This window comes from Aplidium turbinatum, chromosome 1 (assembly GCF_918807975.1).
Source record: "Aplidium turbinatum chromosome 1, kaAplTurb1.1, whole genome shotgun sequence".
NCBI lineage: Eukaryota > Metazoa > Chordata > Ascidiacea > Aplousobranchia > Polyclinidae > Aplidium > Aplidium turbinatum.
In genome coordinates, this window is record NC_137472.1 from 20427451 (window position 1) to 20446425 (window position 18975).

Genomic DNA, 18975 nt, shown 5'->3' on the forward strand with positions numbered 1-18975 from the left:
TTCCAGCTCTAGCTTTTATTCGACCAAATGACGTGGTTAGTGCGTTTGAAACACTTTAGGATACTATGCCAACAGACAGTAGCGCACCCAGAAAAAAAATTAGGGGGGTGGGGGGGTAATTTAGAAATGTTGGCCGAGTGATTTGCGACAATAGTGACAGTAGGCCAATGCCCATCCCTTTGATTAATATTTAAAGGCACTCACGGCCCACAACCCACCGGTTGCCGATACATCAGGATTCGTTCTCTCAATCAGATTAGAAGTTGGCCTATAGTGAACTCCATGCTATTACAACCATCAGCACTCTCATCCCTACGTCCACTCTAGCAATCTTCTATAGATCTCGATTTTTTTCGTCATGTATGACAAAATAGAATTAGCTTTCCGTTAGCCAACACAAATAAGTGCGAAAACAACAACTAGCACGAAAACAATTTGAAACAAAACACTAATAATTTGTAAACAGTAAATATGATGTGGACATTTTTCTTACTTACAAAACATTCAAAATTAGTTCGTATTTTCAATTACAGTCCCAGACGCCTTCGTCATTCTACTCAAATGTCGTAGCCTATACAGTTTTACATGTCCGTGTGATTCAACATTGACGGTACGGTACATCGGTATGTACATCGGTATGTCCCAGGGGCGCTGGAAGCGGGGGGCAAGGGGACAATGGTTCTCTTTTCAGGTCACGTAAGCTACTGCACATTTTGCAATATAAGAATTTCTGCTATTCGCTTTTAGCCTAATTATAATCTTTCATTTTTGCCTCAAAATAATATTCACGGCACAAGGTTCTGTAACACAGTAGGTTACATCATTATAACATAGCCTAGCATGACGCCCTTCTTTGTATACCGGACACTTGTAGGCTATCATTACTCAATAGTGAGGTGATAGATGAGTATTTTTGCTATATCTTATCTTAAAACTTTAAAGAAATTGGCCTTTCAGTAAAAAAGTGTCCTTTTTTCGTAATCCTGCCCCCCCCAATCAAAAATCGTTCCGGCGCCCCTGTGTTCACCAGACATTTGACCTCGAGCGTAGGCTACGGGAGCATCTGAATTTTAGGGACTTAAAGAAAAGTGCCACCAAAGACCATATCATGAAATGTTCTTTTTGCACAGATCAAAAATTCTCTGCTGACTCATTTACAATTTTACGCAAAGGCAAATCCCGATTTGACACTAAAATTCAGGAGGCATTGTCAATGCTAGGCCTACAACCCAAATTTAAACAAACAATTATTTGCCTCAACATTTACTTGATGTATCACGTTCCCTGTGGCGCAAATTTTTTTGTAGTTATTTATGTAGTTGCCTTTTCCTAATGTAAATTTACCTTCAAAAAGTTGAAATTTGCAGTTTTTAATTATTTTCAGGTTCCTGATGAGGGCTTAAAGTTGAGCCGAAAACGTTCGACTGTTAAAACTATTTGTGAATATGTAAAATAGCCTATATATTGTTATAATGCTCAGCCCTGTTGTATTTTTGTGGCTTATTCATATCTAACCTGTAAATAAAAGGTATAAATGGGGAACATACAAAAGTCAAAACTTCATTTTTAGTGGCGGGTTTGGGGGGGGCTTGAGTCCCTTTAGCCCCATGCTGGGTGCGCTACTGCCAACAGAAGCTGATTCGATCTTAGATTACTTTGAAGATGTCTTCATCGAAAGAAGGCTACACATCAACAGACGATCACCCCGTTTTCCGATCAGCATATGGAGCATGCATGATCGACGATCGTGTAGTGGAAGATCTTCCCCGCACAAACAATTGGTTGAAAAGATCAAAGATGACATATCCAACTTCAAGCTAACATGAGTGCATGTCATCTAAACGTTTGGAAGTTTATGTAAGTTTATGGACGCATTAAACAGCGAGCAGGCTTTAGCAACGGTAACAATTAACCAAATGGTTGCAGAATTTCCTGCACCACCGCCCAAAAAATGCTATCAAGACTGTTCAGCTCGCATTGCAACCATTGTAGAAGACTATGAAAATTGCAATGTAGGCTACTTGGCTTTTTAAGAAGAATCGTTTATAATTTACATTTCTAGTGGCGATGTTTCTATATCTTTCTGTCGCAGATAAGAATCAAACCATTAGCGCTAATTAAGAAAAAACTTTAACTTACTGCACTTTTTGATGGAATTGTCCGGGGGCAATTGTCCGGGGGGCAGTTGTCCTGGGGGCAATTGTCCGGGAGGCAATTGTCCTAGAACCCAAAACTTGATAGCAATTCTTCATATATTGTGGTTACAGCCAGACTTGTTGAATTGTTTTCGCGGAAACCATGTTGTGATGTCGTCAGTAAATTATATTTGTCAATGAATTTTATCATTTTTTTGTGAGTAATTTTTTCAAAAATTTTAGAGAATGTTGTTAACAGTGATATAGGGCGCAAGTCTTTTATAATTTTTGGTGAGTTCACTTTTGGAATAAGAACGATTTGCGATATTTTAAGAACATCTGGAAATATTTCTGTAGCAACTAAATGCATATGTTTAATAACTTTGTTAGGATAGGTGTGACAACTAGCCTACATTAACCATTTTAATAATTTAGGATGAAATTTCAAAAATTCTTGCAGCTCTGTTTAGTTTTAAGTTCCTTATTACATCAGATACCTCATCCTCACTTATGTCTTCAAAACCACAGGAACAAAAATTTGAATTCGAAAGAAAGTTTTGATAAGAGATCGTTTGTTGTGGGATAGAAGCTGCCATTTCAATAGGCCCAGTGGCGTAACTACCCATTGGATCTTGTGGATAAATCCAGGGGCGGCACGTTGCTAGAGGGCGGCACAATGTGATAACGTTTTAAAGTTTAAACGAACAAAGACAGTCACATTAATTTATTCCTGAAGAGATTCAGACTTAAACGACCTAAGTTAACACTGATCTAAGTGAAGCCAAAAAATTAAACAAGTTATGCCTATAAACTAATTTGCAACTTTTTTAGATTGTGCCTCACCATGTGGTATTTGTGACGGTTTAATGATACTCATGCTGTTGTTTGTTTAATGATACTTTGTTTAATTGACGGTTACTTTGTTTAATGACGGTTTAATGATACTCATGCTGTTGTTTCTCTGGGCAAGAAACTTTACGATAATTGCCTCTACCCAGTGATCGATTTCGAGTAATGGGTAGTACCAAATTTAAGTCATACGTAGAGTAGACAACCGGAAACAGGCATTGCAGTCGGCTGCAGCGTGGGTCAGGTGTACGTCGGAAGGCGTACACCGATGCATAGCGCTCAAGTCTGCTTTCCCGCAATGCAGGATAAAGATAATAAAACAAACAAAAAACAAACAAACATGCTGTTGAAGTAATGATAGAATGTCGGTTGTAACTTGTAAGCTATAACATTGTTCAGTCAATTTAGCTTTGGTAGTTAACTTCAAATTAGTTTTAAGTTTATTTCACTTTCGGGAGGAGACAGGAGTGGACCGTGAGGTCATCGAGTCAACTGCCACCTTTACCATCTGTCTGTGGTAGATAGACGGGATTCTTCCATCTTCATGAGTGAAGATGGGTTAGGTTACTGAAAGGTTTAAAGTTTCAGGTCTGAAATAGACCACTTAGATTAACTCAGCAAATTTGCAAATATGGTTATTATTTTTAACTAGGCTTACCATACGTCCCGTTTTAGGCGGGACAGTCCCGCTTTTTAACGTCTTGTCCCGGCGTCCCGACCGGTCAGCCAAACGTCCCGCTTTGGCGTTCAGCTTCAGCCAGCATAATACACGAACATTACCAATTAGCATGTTCTCGTTACTGTTGTTACTGTGTAGCGTACCGGTAGCCTACTTGCTGAAGGTGAATGCGTGATTTTGGGCAAATAATGCAAAGGCAAAAGGGCATAATAATGTTTTCTTCAAAGTGAAAGAAAAGATCGAAAGAGATCTGACAGGGATCGGATGTGCAGCTCATATTGTTCACAACTGCCTCCAACATGCTGAGGATACTCTCCCTGTATGTGTCGAAAGTCTTGTTGTGAAAATCTATAAATTCTTTCACATATACACCGTTCGAGTTAATGAGCTGAAAATGTTTTGCGACTTTGTAGATATTGAGTATCAGCGTATCTTGCAACATGGCAATACAAGATTTCACTCTTTGCTACCAGCTTTGCAAAGAATACTTGAAATGTTTGAGGGATTAAAAAGTTACTTCAACTCCCAAGAATGTTGTCTTACGCTCATCAAAAAATGCTTCAAAATTTGTTCATGGGCAGTTGAAATACTTCAACGAGACTATTCTAAAGTTAGAAAAGGAAAACGCTAGTGCCGTAGATGTGGCACATGTTCTGTCAGAGCTAAAGCTAAACTTACTTGAAAAGAAAGAAAAACAATTTCATCTCATCTGCAGCATTGACTCTCTTAGGCAAGCTAGAAAAAGCAGGCAAAGTAAACGTAAACTTGTTTTACAAAGATGCAAGAGATTTTTACGATAAATGCTTATCGTATCTGAATCTTTATGATGGTACGGTAATTATAAAGATGAGCTTCCTCATCTTTGGATCGACCTAAACAAAGAAATATCCTGGGGGCAGGTGTGTGAGTCTGCAGAAAAGATCAACATGATGTTTGGGAAGCAGGTGATCAACAGCGACTCTCTTTTCGACGAACAAGTACTAGTGAAACGGCACATGTCTGAACGTTGTAATAAAGAGAGCTGGCAAAATGCGTCTTTGGAACAAAAGTGGGTCGAGATGTTCAAAGAATTTGAAAAAACATGCATACGCGTTGCAAACTTTCAAAAGCTATTAGATTTCATATTTTGTTCACCCGGAACATCCGCAACCGTTGAAAGATTTTTTTCCATCATGAAGAGCATGTGATCTGAGAGCAGAAGCAGGATGCTGGAGCAGAACGTGAAAGCGTTATCACATGTAAAATCAATACTGATTGCCTTGTGATTGGTCCTGCTCTGACTTTTACGAGAATGTAAAATTGAACAATTTCTTTTTGAAGAATCTACAGAAAAGTATGATTGGGCGAATAAGTAAATTCGCAAATGCTTGTACGCAGTGTTAGGTAAATTCAGTGCAATTGGGAGTTACTTATCGACTTGAAAACCGCAGGCTATTTTACTATTCTTTCTTCTTTCTGCTTTACAAAAAATATAAATTCGAATTACTTTGTATCGTTAACGTCAATTCCTTTCTATTTTTCGAACTGAAACCGATATTTAGACAGAGAATATGCGCATGAACTCTCGATGACAATACGGTCAATGAAGACGGCCGGGATGGCTTTAAATGTAGGCCTATGTAATAATATCGGAAAATGTAAAGTTAAAAAATCACAGTTAAGTGGTCTTGGTCTTTGGAGGCGTCCCGTTTTGAAGTCATAAAAATATGGTAAGCCTATTTTTAACTAATGTGCTGCAGATTCCAGAACAAGATTTAAGTTGCAATTTTTTTAAGTTAATTTTGCCTATGACGAGAATAAAAGAAAGTGAAGAGTTTTTTAGAAAGATAAAGAAAGCTAGAGAAGAGGAACTAAAAATAATGAAGGAGGTATTTTGAAGTTCGTAAAAACTACCTCTGCTAAAAAAAAAAACAGTAGCCTAGATCTTAGCACAGTAAATCTCTACCTCAAGTTGAAACGGAAAAAGAAGTGTAGTGTAGGCTACCTCGACGAAAACAATAACAAAGTGATCATTGCAAGAAGTCAGCCTATAAATGAAACACTGTTAGATAAAGATAAAACAGATGCTATCTATTATTCTCATAACGATATGGCTACTTGGCCAGAAACATTAACTCATAACATGAGAGTTGAGATGATCAGACTAGGGCCGAAAGGTTTCAGAATAAAGAAGGGCCATTCAAGCCAGCGATTAGAGTGATTAAAGGTGACAAAGAATTCTTCAGCTGTCTGAGTAAGAAGTGGTTTTATTTTGAACTTTCAGTAAAATTAAACAAAACTGCTTTAGCCTAATTATTCTGTTGTGTGGAATTTTAATCAGCTTTTACGACGGTGTCAAGGGGGGGTAGGGTCGGTAGGGGCGGCATTTCGTGCAAAAATCCAAGGGCGGCATATTGCGTTGCTACGCCACTGAATAGGCCTACCTATATTTGTAAAGTATGTATTCAATAGATTGACAAAAGCATTTGAGCTGTAGCATATGGTTTATTCTCCACAAACATAGTGGGTGGAATTTTGGGTGCTCTTCCACAAGACGCCCTGTTGGTCAACCAGACAAAATGATGACGTCATAAAACGTCACACACATTGGAATGGACTATTATGAAGGAGGAAATGCGGGGTGGAAATGCAATGAAACACACCAGAAAGAAATTGTCTCCCATTTATTTATTTGTTGTTCAATTTCAACAGATTTGCTATCGTTGAAAAGCACAAGCATAGATCTAACCAACTAAATTAATACCAAGTCCCAAAATACTACTAGCTCCATCTAGTGGCCACCTAAACTTGATCACATGCAAACCATTGCATTTCAATGGCGAATCGATCGTCTTCCAGTTTACGCCCTGCATGTTCACGATAATTAATTGTCTCCCATTTATTCATTTCTTGCTCAATTTCAACAGATTTGCTATCGTTGAAAAGCAAAGCATAGATCTAACCAACTAAATTAATATCAAGTCCCAAAATACTACTAGCTCCATCTGGTGGCCACCTAAACTTGACCAAATTTAAACCATCACCAAAACTTCATTTTAAATGATAAACAATCTAAATCAAATCCAATTAATAGAACATGGTACTGTTTATTGGAGGGCTAACTTTCATTTTTGTATCTTATTTAATATGCGCGTAATCGTTGTTCGAAGACAGCCCCCCAACGAAGCTTTTGCCCAATGCATTTCAATGGCGAATCGATCGTCTTCCAGTTCACGCCCTGCATGTTCACGATAATTAATTGTCTCCCATTTATTCATTTCTTGCTCAATTTCAACAGATTTGCTATCGTTGAAAAGCACAAGCATAGATCTAACCAACTAAATTAATACCAAGTCCCAAAACACTACTAGCTCCATCTGGTGGCCACCTAAACTTGACCAAATTCAAACCATCACCAAAACTTCATTTTAAATGATAAACAATCTAAATCAAATCCAATTAATAGAACATGTTACTGTTTATTGGAGGGCTAACTTTCATTTTCGTATCTTATTTAATATGCGCGTAATCGTTGTTCGAAGACAGCCCCCCAACGAAGCTTTTGCCCAATGCATTTCAATGGCGAATCGATCGTCTTCCAGTTCACGCCCTGCATGTTCACGATAATTAATTGTCTCCCATTTATTCATTTCTTGCTCAATTTCAACAGATTTGCTATCGTTGAAAAGCAAAAGCATAGATCTAACCAACTAAATTAATACCAAGTCCCAAAATACTACTAGCTCCATCTAGTGGCCACCTAAACTTGATCACATGCAAACCATTGCATTTCAATGGCGAATCGATCGTCTTCCAGTTCACGCCCTGCATGTTCACGATAATTAATTGTCTCCCATTTATTCATTTCTTGCTCAATTTCAACAGATTTGCTATCGTTGAAAAGCACAAGCATAGATCTAACCAACTAAATTAATACCAAGTCCCAAAACACTACTAGCTCCATCTGGTGGCCACCTAAACTTGACCAAATTCAAACCATCACCAAAACTTCATTTTAAATGATAAACAATCTAAATCAAATCCAATTAATAGAACATGTTACTGTTTATTGGAGGGCTAACTTTCATTTTTGTATCTTATTTAATATGCGCGTAATCGTTGTTCGAAGACAGCCCCCCAACGAAGCTTTTGCCCAATGCATTTCAATTGCGAATCGATCGTCTTCCAGTTCACGCCCTGCATGTTCACGATAATTAATTGTCTCCCATTTATTCATTTCTTTCTCAATTTCAACAGATTTGCTATCGTTAAAAAGCACAAGCATAAATCTAACCAACTAAATTAATATCAAGTCCCAAAATACTACTAGCTCCATCTAGTGGCTACTTAAACTTGAGCAAATTCAAACCACTATCAAAACTTCATTTTAAATGATAAGAACATTAAACGACAGCCAAATAAAAGAACATGTTATTGTTTATTGGAGGGCTAACTTTCATTGTTATATCTTATTCAATATGCGCGCAATCGTTGTTCGAAGACAGCCCCCCAACGAAGCTTTTGCCCAATGCATTTCAATGGCGAATCGATCGTCTTCCAGTTCACGCCCTGCATGTTCACGATAATTAATTGTCTCCCATTTATTCATTTCTTGCTCAATTTCAACAGATTTGCTATCGTTGAAAAGCAAAAGCATAGATCTAACCAACTAAATTAATACCAAGTCCCAAAATACTACTAGCTCCATCTAGTGGCCACCTAAACTTGATCACATGCAAACCATTGCATTTCAATGGCGAATCGATCGTCTTCCAGTTCACGCCCTGCATGTTCACGATAATTAATTGTCTCCCATTTATTCATTTCTTGCTCAATTTCAACAGATTTGCTATCGTTGAAAAGCACAAGCATAGATCTAACCAACTAAATTAATACCAAGTCCCAAAACACTACTAGCTCCATCTGGTGGCCACCTAAACTTGACCAAATTCAAACCATCACCAAAACTTCATTTTAAATGATAAACAATCTAAATCAAATTCAATAACATGTTACTGTTTATTGGAGGGCTAACTTTCATTTTTGTATCTTATTTAATATGCGCGTAATCGTTGTTCGAAGACAGCCCCCCAACGAAGCTTTTGCCCAATGCATTTCAATGGCGAATCGATCGTCTTCCAGTTCACGCCCTGCATGTTCACGATAATTAATTGTCTCCCATTTATTCATTTCTTGCTCAATTTCAACAGATTTGCTATCGTTGAAAAGCAAAAGCATAGATCTAACCAACTAAATTAATACCAAGTCCCAAAATACTACTAGCTCCATCTAGTGGCCACCTAAACTTGACCAAATTCAAACCATCACCAAAACTTCATTTTAAATGATAAACAATCTAAATCAAATTCAATGACATGTTACTGTTTATTAGAGGGCTAAGTTTCATTTTTGTATCTTATTTAATATGCGCGTAATCGTTGTTCGAAGACAGCCCCCCAACGAAGCTTTTGCCCAATGCATTTCAATGGCGAATCGATCGTCTTCCAGTTCACGCCCTGCATGTTCACGATAATTAATTGTCTCCCATTTATTCATTTCTTGCTCAATTTCAACAGATTTGCTATCGTTGAAAAGCACAAGCATAGATCTAACCAACTAAATTAATACCAAGTCCCAAAACACTACTAGCTCCATCTGGTGGCCACCTAAACTTGACCAAATTCAAACCATCACCAAAACTTCATTTTAAATGATAAACAATCTAAATCAAATCCAATTAATAGAACATGTTACTGTTTATTGGAGGGCTAACTTTCATTTTTGTATCTTATTTAATATGCGCGTAATCGTTGTTCGAAGACAGCCCCCCAACGAAGCTTTTGCCCAATGCATTTCAATTGCGAATCGATCGTCTTCCAGTTCACGCCCTGCATGTTCACGATAATTAATTGTCTCCCATTTATTCATTTCTTTCTCAATTTCAACAGATTTGCTATCGTTAAAAAGCACAAGCATAAATCTAACCAACTAAATTAATATCAAGTCCCAAAATACTACTAGCTCCATCTAGTGGCTACTTAAACTTGAGCAAATTCAAACCACTATCAAAACTTCATTTTAAATGATAAGAACATTAAACGACAGCCAAATAAAAGAACATGTTATTGTTTATTGGAGGGCTAACTTTCATTGTTATATCTTATTCAATATGCGCGCAATCGTTGTTCGAAGACAGCCCCCCAACGAAGCTTTTGCCCAATGCATTTCAATGGCGAATCGATCGTCTTCCAGTTCACGCCCTGCATGTTCACGATAATTAATTGTCTCCCATTTATTCATTTCTTGCTCAATTTCAACAGATTTGCTATCGTTGAAAAGCAAAAGCATAGATCTAACCAACTAAATTAATACCAAGTCCCAAAATACTACTAGCTCCATCTAGTGGCCACCTAAACTTGATCACATGCAAACCATTGCATTTCAATGGCGAATCGATCGTCTTCCAGTTCACGCCCTGCATGTTCACGATAATTAATTGTCTCCCATTTATTCATTTCTTGCTCAATTTCAACAGATTTGCTATCGTTGAAAAGCACAAGCATAGATCTAACCAACTAAATTAATACCAAGTCCCAAAACACTACTAGCTCCATCTGGTGGCCACCTAAACTTGACCAAATTCAAACCATCACCAAAACTTCATTTTAAATGATAAACAATCTAAATCAAATTCAATAACATGTTACTGTTTATTGGAGGGCTAACTTTCATTTTTGTATCTTATTTAATATGCGCGTAATCGTTGTTCGAAGACAGCCCCCCAACGAAGCTTTTGCCCAATGCATTTCAATGGCGAATCGATCGTCTTCCAGTTCACGCCCTGCATGTTCACGATAATTAATTGTCTCCCATTTATTCATTTCTTGCTCAATTTCAACAGATTTGCTATCGTTGAAAAGCAAAAGCATAGATCTAACCAACTAAATTAATACCAAGTCCCAAAATACTACTAGCTCCATCTAGTGGCCACCTAAACTTGACCAAATTCAAACCATCACCAAAACTTCATTTTAAATGATAAACAATCTAAATCAAATTCAATGACATGTTACTGTTTATTAGAGGGCTAAGTTTCATTTTTGTATCTTATTTAATATGCGCGTAATCGTTGTTCGAAGACAGCCCCCCAACGAAGCTTTTGCCCAATGCATTTCAATGGCGAATCGATCGTCTTCCAGTTCACGCCCTGCATGTTCACGATAATTAATTGTCTCCCATTTATTCATTTCTTGCTCAATTTCAACAGATTTGCTATCGTTAAAAAGCACAAGCATAGATCTAACCAACTAAATTAATATCAAGTCCCAAAATACTACTAGCTCCATCTGGTGGCTACCTAAACTTGAGCAAATTCAAACCATTATCAAAACTTCATTTTAAATGATAAGAACATTAAACGACAGCCAAATAAAAGAACATGTTACTGTTTATTGAAGTGCTAACTTTCATTGTTATATCTTATTCAATATGCGCGCAATCGTTGTTCGAAGACAGCCCCCCAACGAAGCTTTTGCCCAATGCATTTCAATGGCGAATCGATCGTTTTCCAGTTCACGCCCTGCATGTTCACGATAATTAATTGTCTCCCATTTATTCATTTCTTGCTCAATTTCAACAGATTTGCTATCGTTGAAAAGCAAAAGCATAGATCTAACCAACTAAATTAATATCAAGTCCCAAAATACTACTAGCTCCATCTAGTGGCCACCTAAACTTGATCACATGCAAACCATCACCAAAGCTTCATTTTTAATGATAAACAATCTACATGAAATTCAATTAAAAGAACATGTTACTGTTTATTGAAGTGCTAACTTTCATTGTTATATCTTATTCAATATGCGCGCAATCGTTGTTTGAAGACAGCCCCCCAACGAAGCTTTTGCCCAATGCATTTCAATGGCGAATCGATCGTTTTCCAGTTCACGCCCTGCATGTTCACGATAATTAATTGTCTCCCGTTTATTCATTTCTTGCTCAATTTCAACAGATTTGCTATCGTTGAAAAGCACAAGCATAGATCTAACCAACTAAATTAATATCAAGTCCCAAAATACTACTAGCTCTATCTGGTGGCCACCTAAACTTGAGCAAATTCAAACCATTATCAAAACTTCATTTTAAATGATAAGAACATTAAACGACAGCCAAATAAAAGAACATGTTACTGTTTATTGAAGTGCTAACTTTCATTGTTATATCTTATTCAATATGCGCGCAATCGTTGTTCGAAGACAGCCCCCCAACGAAGCTTTTGCCCAATGCATTTCAATGGCGAATCGATCGTCTTCCAGTTCACGCCCTGCATGTTCACGATAATTAATTGTCTCCCATTTATTCATTTCTTGCTCAATTTCAACAGATTTGCTATCGTTGAAAAGCACAAGCAAGGATCTAACCAACTAAATTAATACCAAGTCCCAAAATACTACTAGCTCCATCTGGTGGCCACCTAAACTTGAACAAATTCAAACCATTTCCAAAACTTCATTTTAAATGATAAGAACATTAAAGGACAGCCAAATAAAAGAACATGTTACTGTTTATTGAAGTGCTAACTTTCATTGTTATATCTTATTCAATATGCGCGCAATCGTTGTTCGAAGACAGCCCCCCAACGAAGCTTTTGCCCAATGCATTTCAATGGCGAATCGATCGTCTTCCAGTTCACGCCCTGCATGTTCACGATAATTAATTGTCTCCCATTTATTCATTTCTTGCTCAATTTCAACAGATTTGCTATCGTTGAAAAGCACAAGCATAGATCTAACCAACTAAATTAATACCAAGTCCCAAAATACTACTAGCTCCATCTAGTGGCCACCTAAACTTGATCACAAGCAAACCATCATTAAAACTTCATTTTAAATGATAAACAATCTAAATCAAATCCAATTAAAAGAACATGTTACTGTTTATTGAAGTGCTAACTTTCATTGTTATATATTATTCCATATGCGCGCAATCGTTGTTCGAAGACAGCCCCCCAACGAAGCTTTTGCCCAATGCATTTCAATGGCGAATCGATCGTCTTCCAGTTCACGCCCTGCATGTTCACGATAATTAATTGTCTCCCATTTATTCATTTCTTGCTCAATTTCAACAGATTTGCTATCGTTGAAAAGCACAAGCATAGATCTAACCAACTAAATTAATATCAAGTCCCAAAATACTACTAGCTCCATCTGGTGGCCACCTAAACTTGACCACATGCAAACCATCATTTGTCGATTGTTGTAGAAAAATTAAATCTTCGTGTTTCTTAATAGTTGCACTGAGGTCTCCACAGGGCCTCTGAGAAAAATTTTCAGTAATTGTACGAAGAGTCATTCCGGGCCCCCCTCTCACTCCGGGCCCTCTTTGTCTTTGGCAAAGCGCGTGATTTTACTTAGGCGTATTGCACACCATACAACATTTTACTGCAGAATTGGTCATCTGTGCGCAATAATAGCATCAGGCTGCAATAAAACTATTATTTAGTGTTTTGTGTTGTGTATAGCTTATCATGTGATCTGTCCCTCGCCAATTTGCGTAGGCTATCCTGCATTGGATTCGTGTGTCAGTTGTTGATGCCGGTGCTGTTGAGAGGTGTCGCTTGTAGCTTACAGTTTTAATGCAAAATTTTCAAATTCATTCATTTATTTCTCTTAGATGTAGCCTATAATTAGTCCTGATGAGGACACTATGATTTGGTGTCGAAAACGTTGGATTTAGTAGTGTTTCTTGTTTTTTTGTGTGTTTAATAAAAAATGTTAAATCCACTAACGTTACTGAGTGTTATATGTATCTGGTACAACAAGTCAAGCTCTCTACCAAGGCTCAAACATAACATCTTGTCAAAACATCATCAAATTAATCGTCTGACCAATAAGCTTTCTTCATTAACTTTTGTATTCACCACATGCCTAGCAGAGGTGAACGAAGTTACTTTTTTTTGACTCGGTTCCGTTCCTGCTCCGAAAGTATTGACTCCGGCTCTTGCTCCAACTCCGAAATCCATTTTGAAGTGAAATAAGCGTGAAACTACCTTTTTCAAATAATTTTTAAAAAACACAAAAAAGCCCAAAATCACCCGAGCTTTTTAAAAAAGCCCGGGTTTTTCTCAACCCTGCTTTTGCTTCCCTATGTCCTCCCCCCCCCCCCGAACAGGAGAAAAACCAACTTTTACGATTTAATTTTGGGTGCTTTAAAACGAAACATTTTTGCACGTAAAGCATTAAATCACCACTTTGGGCCCCTAATTTGCGTGCAATGCACTCAATTACTTTTCCGGGCCCTTTTGCTACATTACGGGCCCCCAGGACTAGAGGATAACAACTTTTATGCTTGAATTTAGTCGTTTAGGGTGGTTTTAACCATCATTTTTTCGCGTAAAGTATAAAATTACAATTTCGGGCTTCCCAACAATCACAGGCCTGGGCCCTCAAGGGTATGCCGTACCCTCAGTACCCTCTTCTCATAGGCCCTGAGTCTCCAAGCAAAATATTCAAACACAAACGGTTTTGAAACAACAAATATTCGTGCTTGTACGAAAAGCATATTATGTGGCTTCAGGCCACATCATCACTATTGATGAACACGAATATTTGCCATTTGTTGATAACGTACAGATCTGTTCGGAGGATTTGTTGAGGAATCAGCATCAAATCGGTGGACCTGGCCAGTGGCCACATCGTCGCTATCGGTGAGTCCTTGGTGGCCAGACGAAAACGAGGAAATTCACAAGGGCGCCCAGTGCCACAGCAGTGGATCTTCGGCGGGATTGACACCACAACAAAGTAAGTTATATAATATGTGCATGTTTACGCACTACAACTAGGCCTACGCCTAGTCAACTACGTTCGAGCAGGTGAGCAATATCACTTGGGCTTGGGATTTGAAGGAATATTTGACACTTTTATTTAACCCACCCTACTTAGGGCACTTTCTTTTGCTTCTCAATGCCTGTAGATATCCCTAGTAAATTGTGCTATTAGAGAATGCTTCATCGTAATGGTACCGCGGCGGGACAGGGCTACACTGGAGGCAGAAATTCTACGCCACATCGCACAGGAACAGAGATTCATTCCGATGAATGGGATGCATACTCTAATTTGTCTAGTGAGTGTTTCTTGTAGTTCTATTTTAAAATGACATACACTAACATGTAAACACTTAACGTGGATTATGTTAAACATTAAATGGATTAGATGAAGTACATAAAATGCATGTAGATTAAACATTTGTGTATACTAGGTGTACTGAGAGTAAAAATGTGTAGGGGAGATGTGGCACCCATGGGACGAATATGACATTATTTCTAATAAAACGTTATTTTAAAGCAAATCATGAACTAAAGCAATTTTATTGCAAAGTTTAGTCATTGTTTCATAACATGAAATCAAAACAGTGATGACTGTAGGGTAATATTCTTTATTGTTTTTTTTATCATCATTAAAAAGTGTCAGACAACTGTCCCATAGGTTGCTTACACACATGATCAATGAGACAAGGGGCTATGTCCCAGGGGACACTTTGCTAGATAGGCTACATCAATTGATTGTCAAGGGTATGATGGAATGAAAGAGACTCAAGAGAAAAGAAGCAGAACGTGGTTTCTTGGTTTTCATCAATAAATAGACCCGCTTTTCTTTTCAGACATGATAAAATAAGACACTTTAAAGGTTCAATGAATTGAAATCTAAAAAGGTATATACTTTTGCCATGATCTATAGCAAAGTGTAGTGTAATAAGGCTTTTTAAGATTGTACAAAATAAAGCAGTAGCTCTTATCTACATTCCTAGTGAAAAATACTTTTTAAGTGAAAAAAATTCCTTTCAGCCTTAAAATAACGTAGGATTATGTCCCAAAAGTGATTGCTTGCACAGTCCCATTGGTCATTCAAACACCAGTTTGTGTTTAGCTTGTCTGAAGACATATCACAGTACAATGTGTACTTTTCTGTTGTGATAGCATCAGACCCAACCATATGGCTTAAACTGTCATGCCAGGTCCCACTTGATACAACTTATTCATAGTGTAGAAATTGTTAACAAAAGTTAACCATTTAAAGTTACTTTGGGAGCAGAAAAAACAATCAACTGACCTCGCCACTTAACTGCACAGCTCCTTTTCAAAAAGCACGATGGCTCATGTCAAAAGAATTATGCATCCAATAAAAATAAATTTACCAATTTAACATGTTTTTGTTATTTCTATTTGGAAACCGTTGCAGCAAGCATTTTACGCTGAAACTTATTTAAAGTTGCTTTCGTATTTTTTTAGATCTTGGATATCGCCACCAAACGGTCAACCATCACCATCATTATGGTTCGGCCACAGGGGTGTGGCACCACAAGACACATGATACCTGGGTATCTTGATGAATTTATGTGGCGACATCAGTTTCCACGGGGACGACATTTTCCGGAAGTTCTCCGCGTCATAAGGGAGTCCTATCCCTTACTGTAGCCACCACATCGTCCATTTGCCAAAAAAACAGCCCTTTTCAGGACTACCTAATGATAAAAAAGAGTTGCTGCCCACATACTTTGTGATATTTATTCTATAACAAACAAACTAGGCTAACAAAAGTGCAATGTCAGATGAAACAAAATAATTGTTTTAACTTACGGTACGTTTGTAACATGATTTTTGTGTGTCAACGTTTAAGGATTGGACCTATGAATCATTTTGTTTACACGCACGGATGCCTTTGGGAAAAAGACTTAGTGTGGTAATGAAAGAACACGAGAATGCAAGCCCAAGTCATTTCATTACGGTTTCGTTACTTACCTTTGATCCATATTTAAGCCTAGGTTCATTAGGCTTAGCTTATGTGTTCTGAAAAATTTTCTTGGCTAAGCTTTGAACAAAACATAAGCTAAGTATCCGCACCCACTGTCTCGCTGGTTGTTGTTGCTTTTTATTATTTGCAGAGGTTTCTCCATCCAAATAGGAACAATTTTCTGGCTCCTGCAGTTGGAGCTGACATCACTTGCTTCCTCAACCGAGCTTTTCCAGTTGATGTCGACTGAGGGCCGAGTGACAAGAATTCTTCCACCACCTCCGAAAGGATCAAAGATCTACACCGCTCTAGAGCACACATCGCTTTCCTATTGATCAGTGTTTGTTACATCACTTGATTCGGACAAGCCATTACACCACCAATTAGGCTATTTGTGTGCCTGATCCTAATCCTTTCTATGACTTTAGCATTTTATCAATATAAATGGGAGACAATTAATTATCGTAATCACGCAATGTGAATCCAGAAAGACGATCGATTCGTCATTGAAATGCATTGTGCAAAAGCTTCGTTGGGAGGCTGTCTTCGAACAACGATTGCTCGTATATTCAATAAGGTATAACAATGAAAGTTAGCACTTCAATAAACAGTAACATGTTCTTTTAATTGGCTGTCGTTTAATATTCTTATCATTTAAAATGAAGTTTTATTAATGGTTTGAATTTGCTCAAGTTTAGGTGGCCTCCAGATGGAGCTAGTAGTATTTTGGGACTTGGTATTAATTTAGTTGGTTAGATCTATGCTTGTGCTTTTCAACGATAGCAAATCTGTTGAAATTAAGCAAGAAATGAATAAATGGGAGACAATTAATTATCGTGATCACGCAGGGCGTGAACTGGAAGACGATCAATTCGCTATTGAAATGCATTGGGCAAAAGCTTCGTTGGGGGGCTGTCTTCGAACAACGATTGCGCGCATATTGAATAAGATATAACAATGAAAGTTAGCACTTCAATAAACAGTAACATGTTCTTTTAATTGGATTTAATTTAGATTGTTTATCATTTAAAATGAAGTTTTGGTGATGGTTTGCATGTGATCAAGTTTAGGTGGCCACTAGATGGAGCTAGTAGTATTTTGGGACTTGATATTAATTTAGTTGGTTAGATCTATGCTTGTGCTTTTCAACGATAGCAAATCTGTTGAAATTGAGCAAGAAATGAATAAATGGGAGACAATTAATTATCGTGAACATACAGGGCGTGAAGTGGAAGACGATCGATTCGCGATTGAAATGCATTGGGCAAAAGCTTCGTTGGGGGGCTGTCTTCGAACAACGATTGCGCGCATATTGAATAAGATATAACAATGAAAGTTAGCACTTCAATAAACAGTAACATGTTCTTTTATTTGGCTGTCCTTTAATGTTCTTATCATTTAAAATGAAGTTTTGATAATGGTTTGAATTTGCTCAAGTTTAGGTAGCCACCAGATGGAGCTAGTAGTATTTTGGGACTTGATATTAATTTAGTTGGTTAGATCTATGCTTGTGCTTTTCAACGATAGCAAATCTGTTGAAATTGAGCAAGAAATGAATAAATGGGAGACAATTAATTATCGTGAACATGCAGGGCGTGAACTGGAAGACGATCGATTCGCCATTGAAATGCATTGGGCAAACGCTTCGTTGGGGGGCTGTCTTCGAACAACGATTACGCGCATATTAAATAAGATACAAAAATGAAAGTTAGCCCTCCAATAAACAGTAACATGTTCTTTTAAGTGAATTTAATTTAGATTGTTTATCATTTAAAATGAAGATTTGTTAATGGTTTGAATTTGCTCAAGTTTAGGTAGCCACCAGATGGAGCTAGTAGTATTTTGGGACTTGGTATTAATTTAGTTGGTTAGATCTATGCTTGTGCTTTTCAACGATAGCAAATCTGTTGAAATTGAGCAAGAAATGAATAAATGGGAGACAATTAATTATCGTGAACATGCAGGGCGTGAACTGGAAGACGATCGATTCGCCATTGAAATGCATTGGGCAAAAGCTTCGTTGGGGGGCTGTCTTCGAACAACGATTACGCGCATATTAAATAAGATACAAAAATGAAAGTTAGCCCTCCAATAAACAGTAGCATGTTATTGAATTTGATTTAGATTGTTTATCATTTAAAATGAAGTTTTGGTGATGGTTTGAATTTGGTCAAGTTTAGGTAGCGACCAGATGGAGCTAGTAGTATTTTGGGACTTGGTATTAATTTAGTTGGTTAGATCTATGCTTGTGCTTTTCAACGATAGCAAATCTGTTGAAATTGAGCAAGAAATGAATAAATGGGAGACAATTAATTATCGTGAACATGCAGGGCGTGAACTGGAAGACGATCGATTCGCCATTGAAATGCATTGGGCAAAAGCTTCGTTGGGGGGCTGTCTTCGAACAACGATTGCGCGCATATTGAATAAGATATAACAATGAAAGTTAGCACTTCAATAAACAGTAACATGTTCTTTTATTTGGATGTCGTTTGATGTTCTTATCATTTAAAATGAAGTTTTGATAATGGTTTGAATTTGCTCA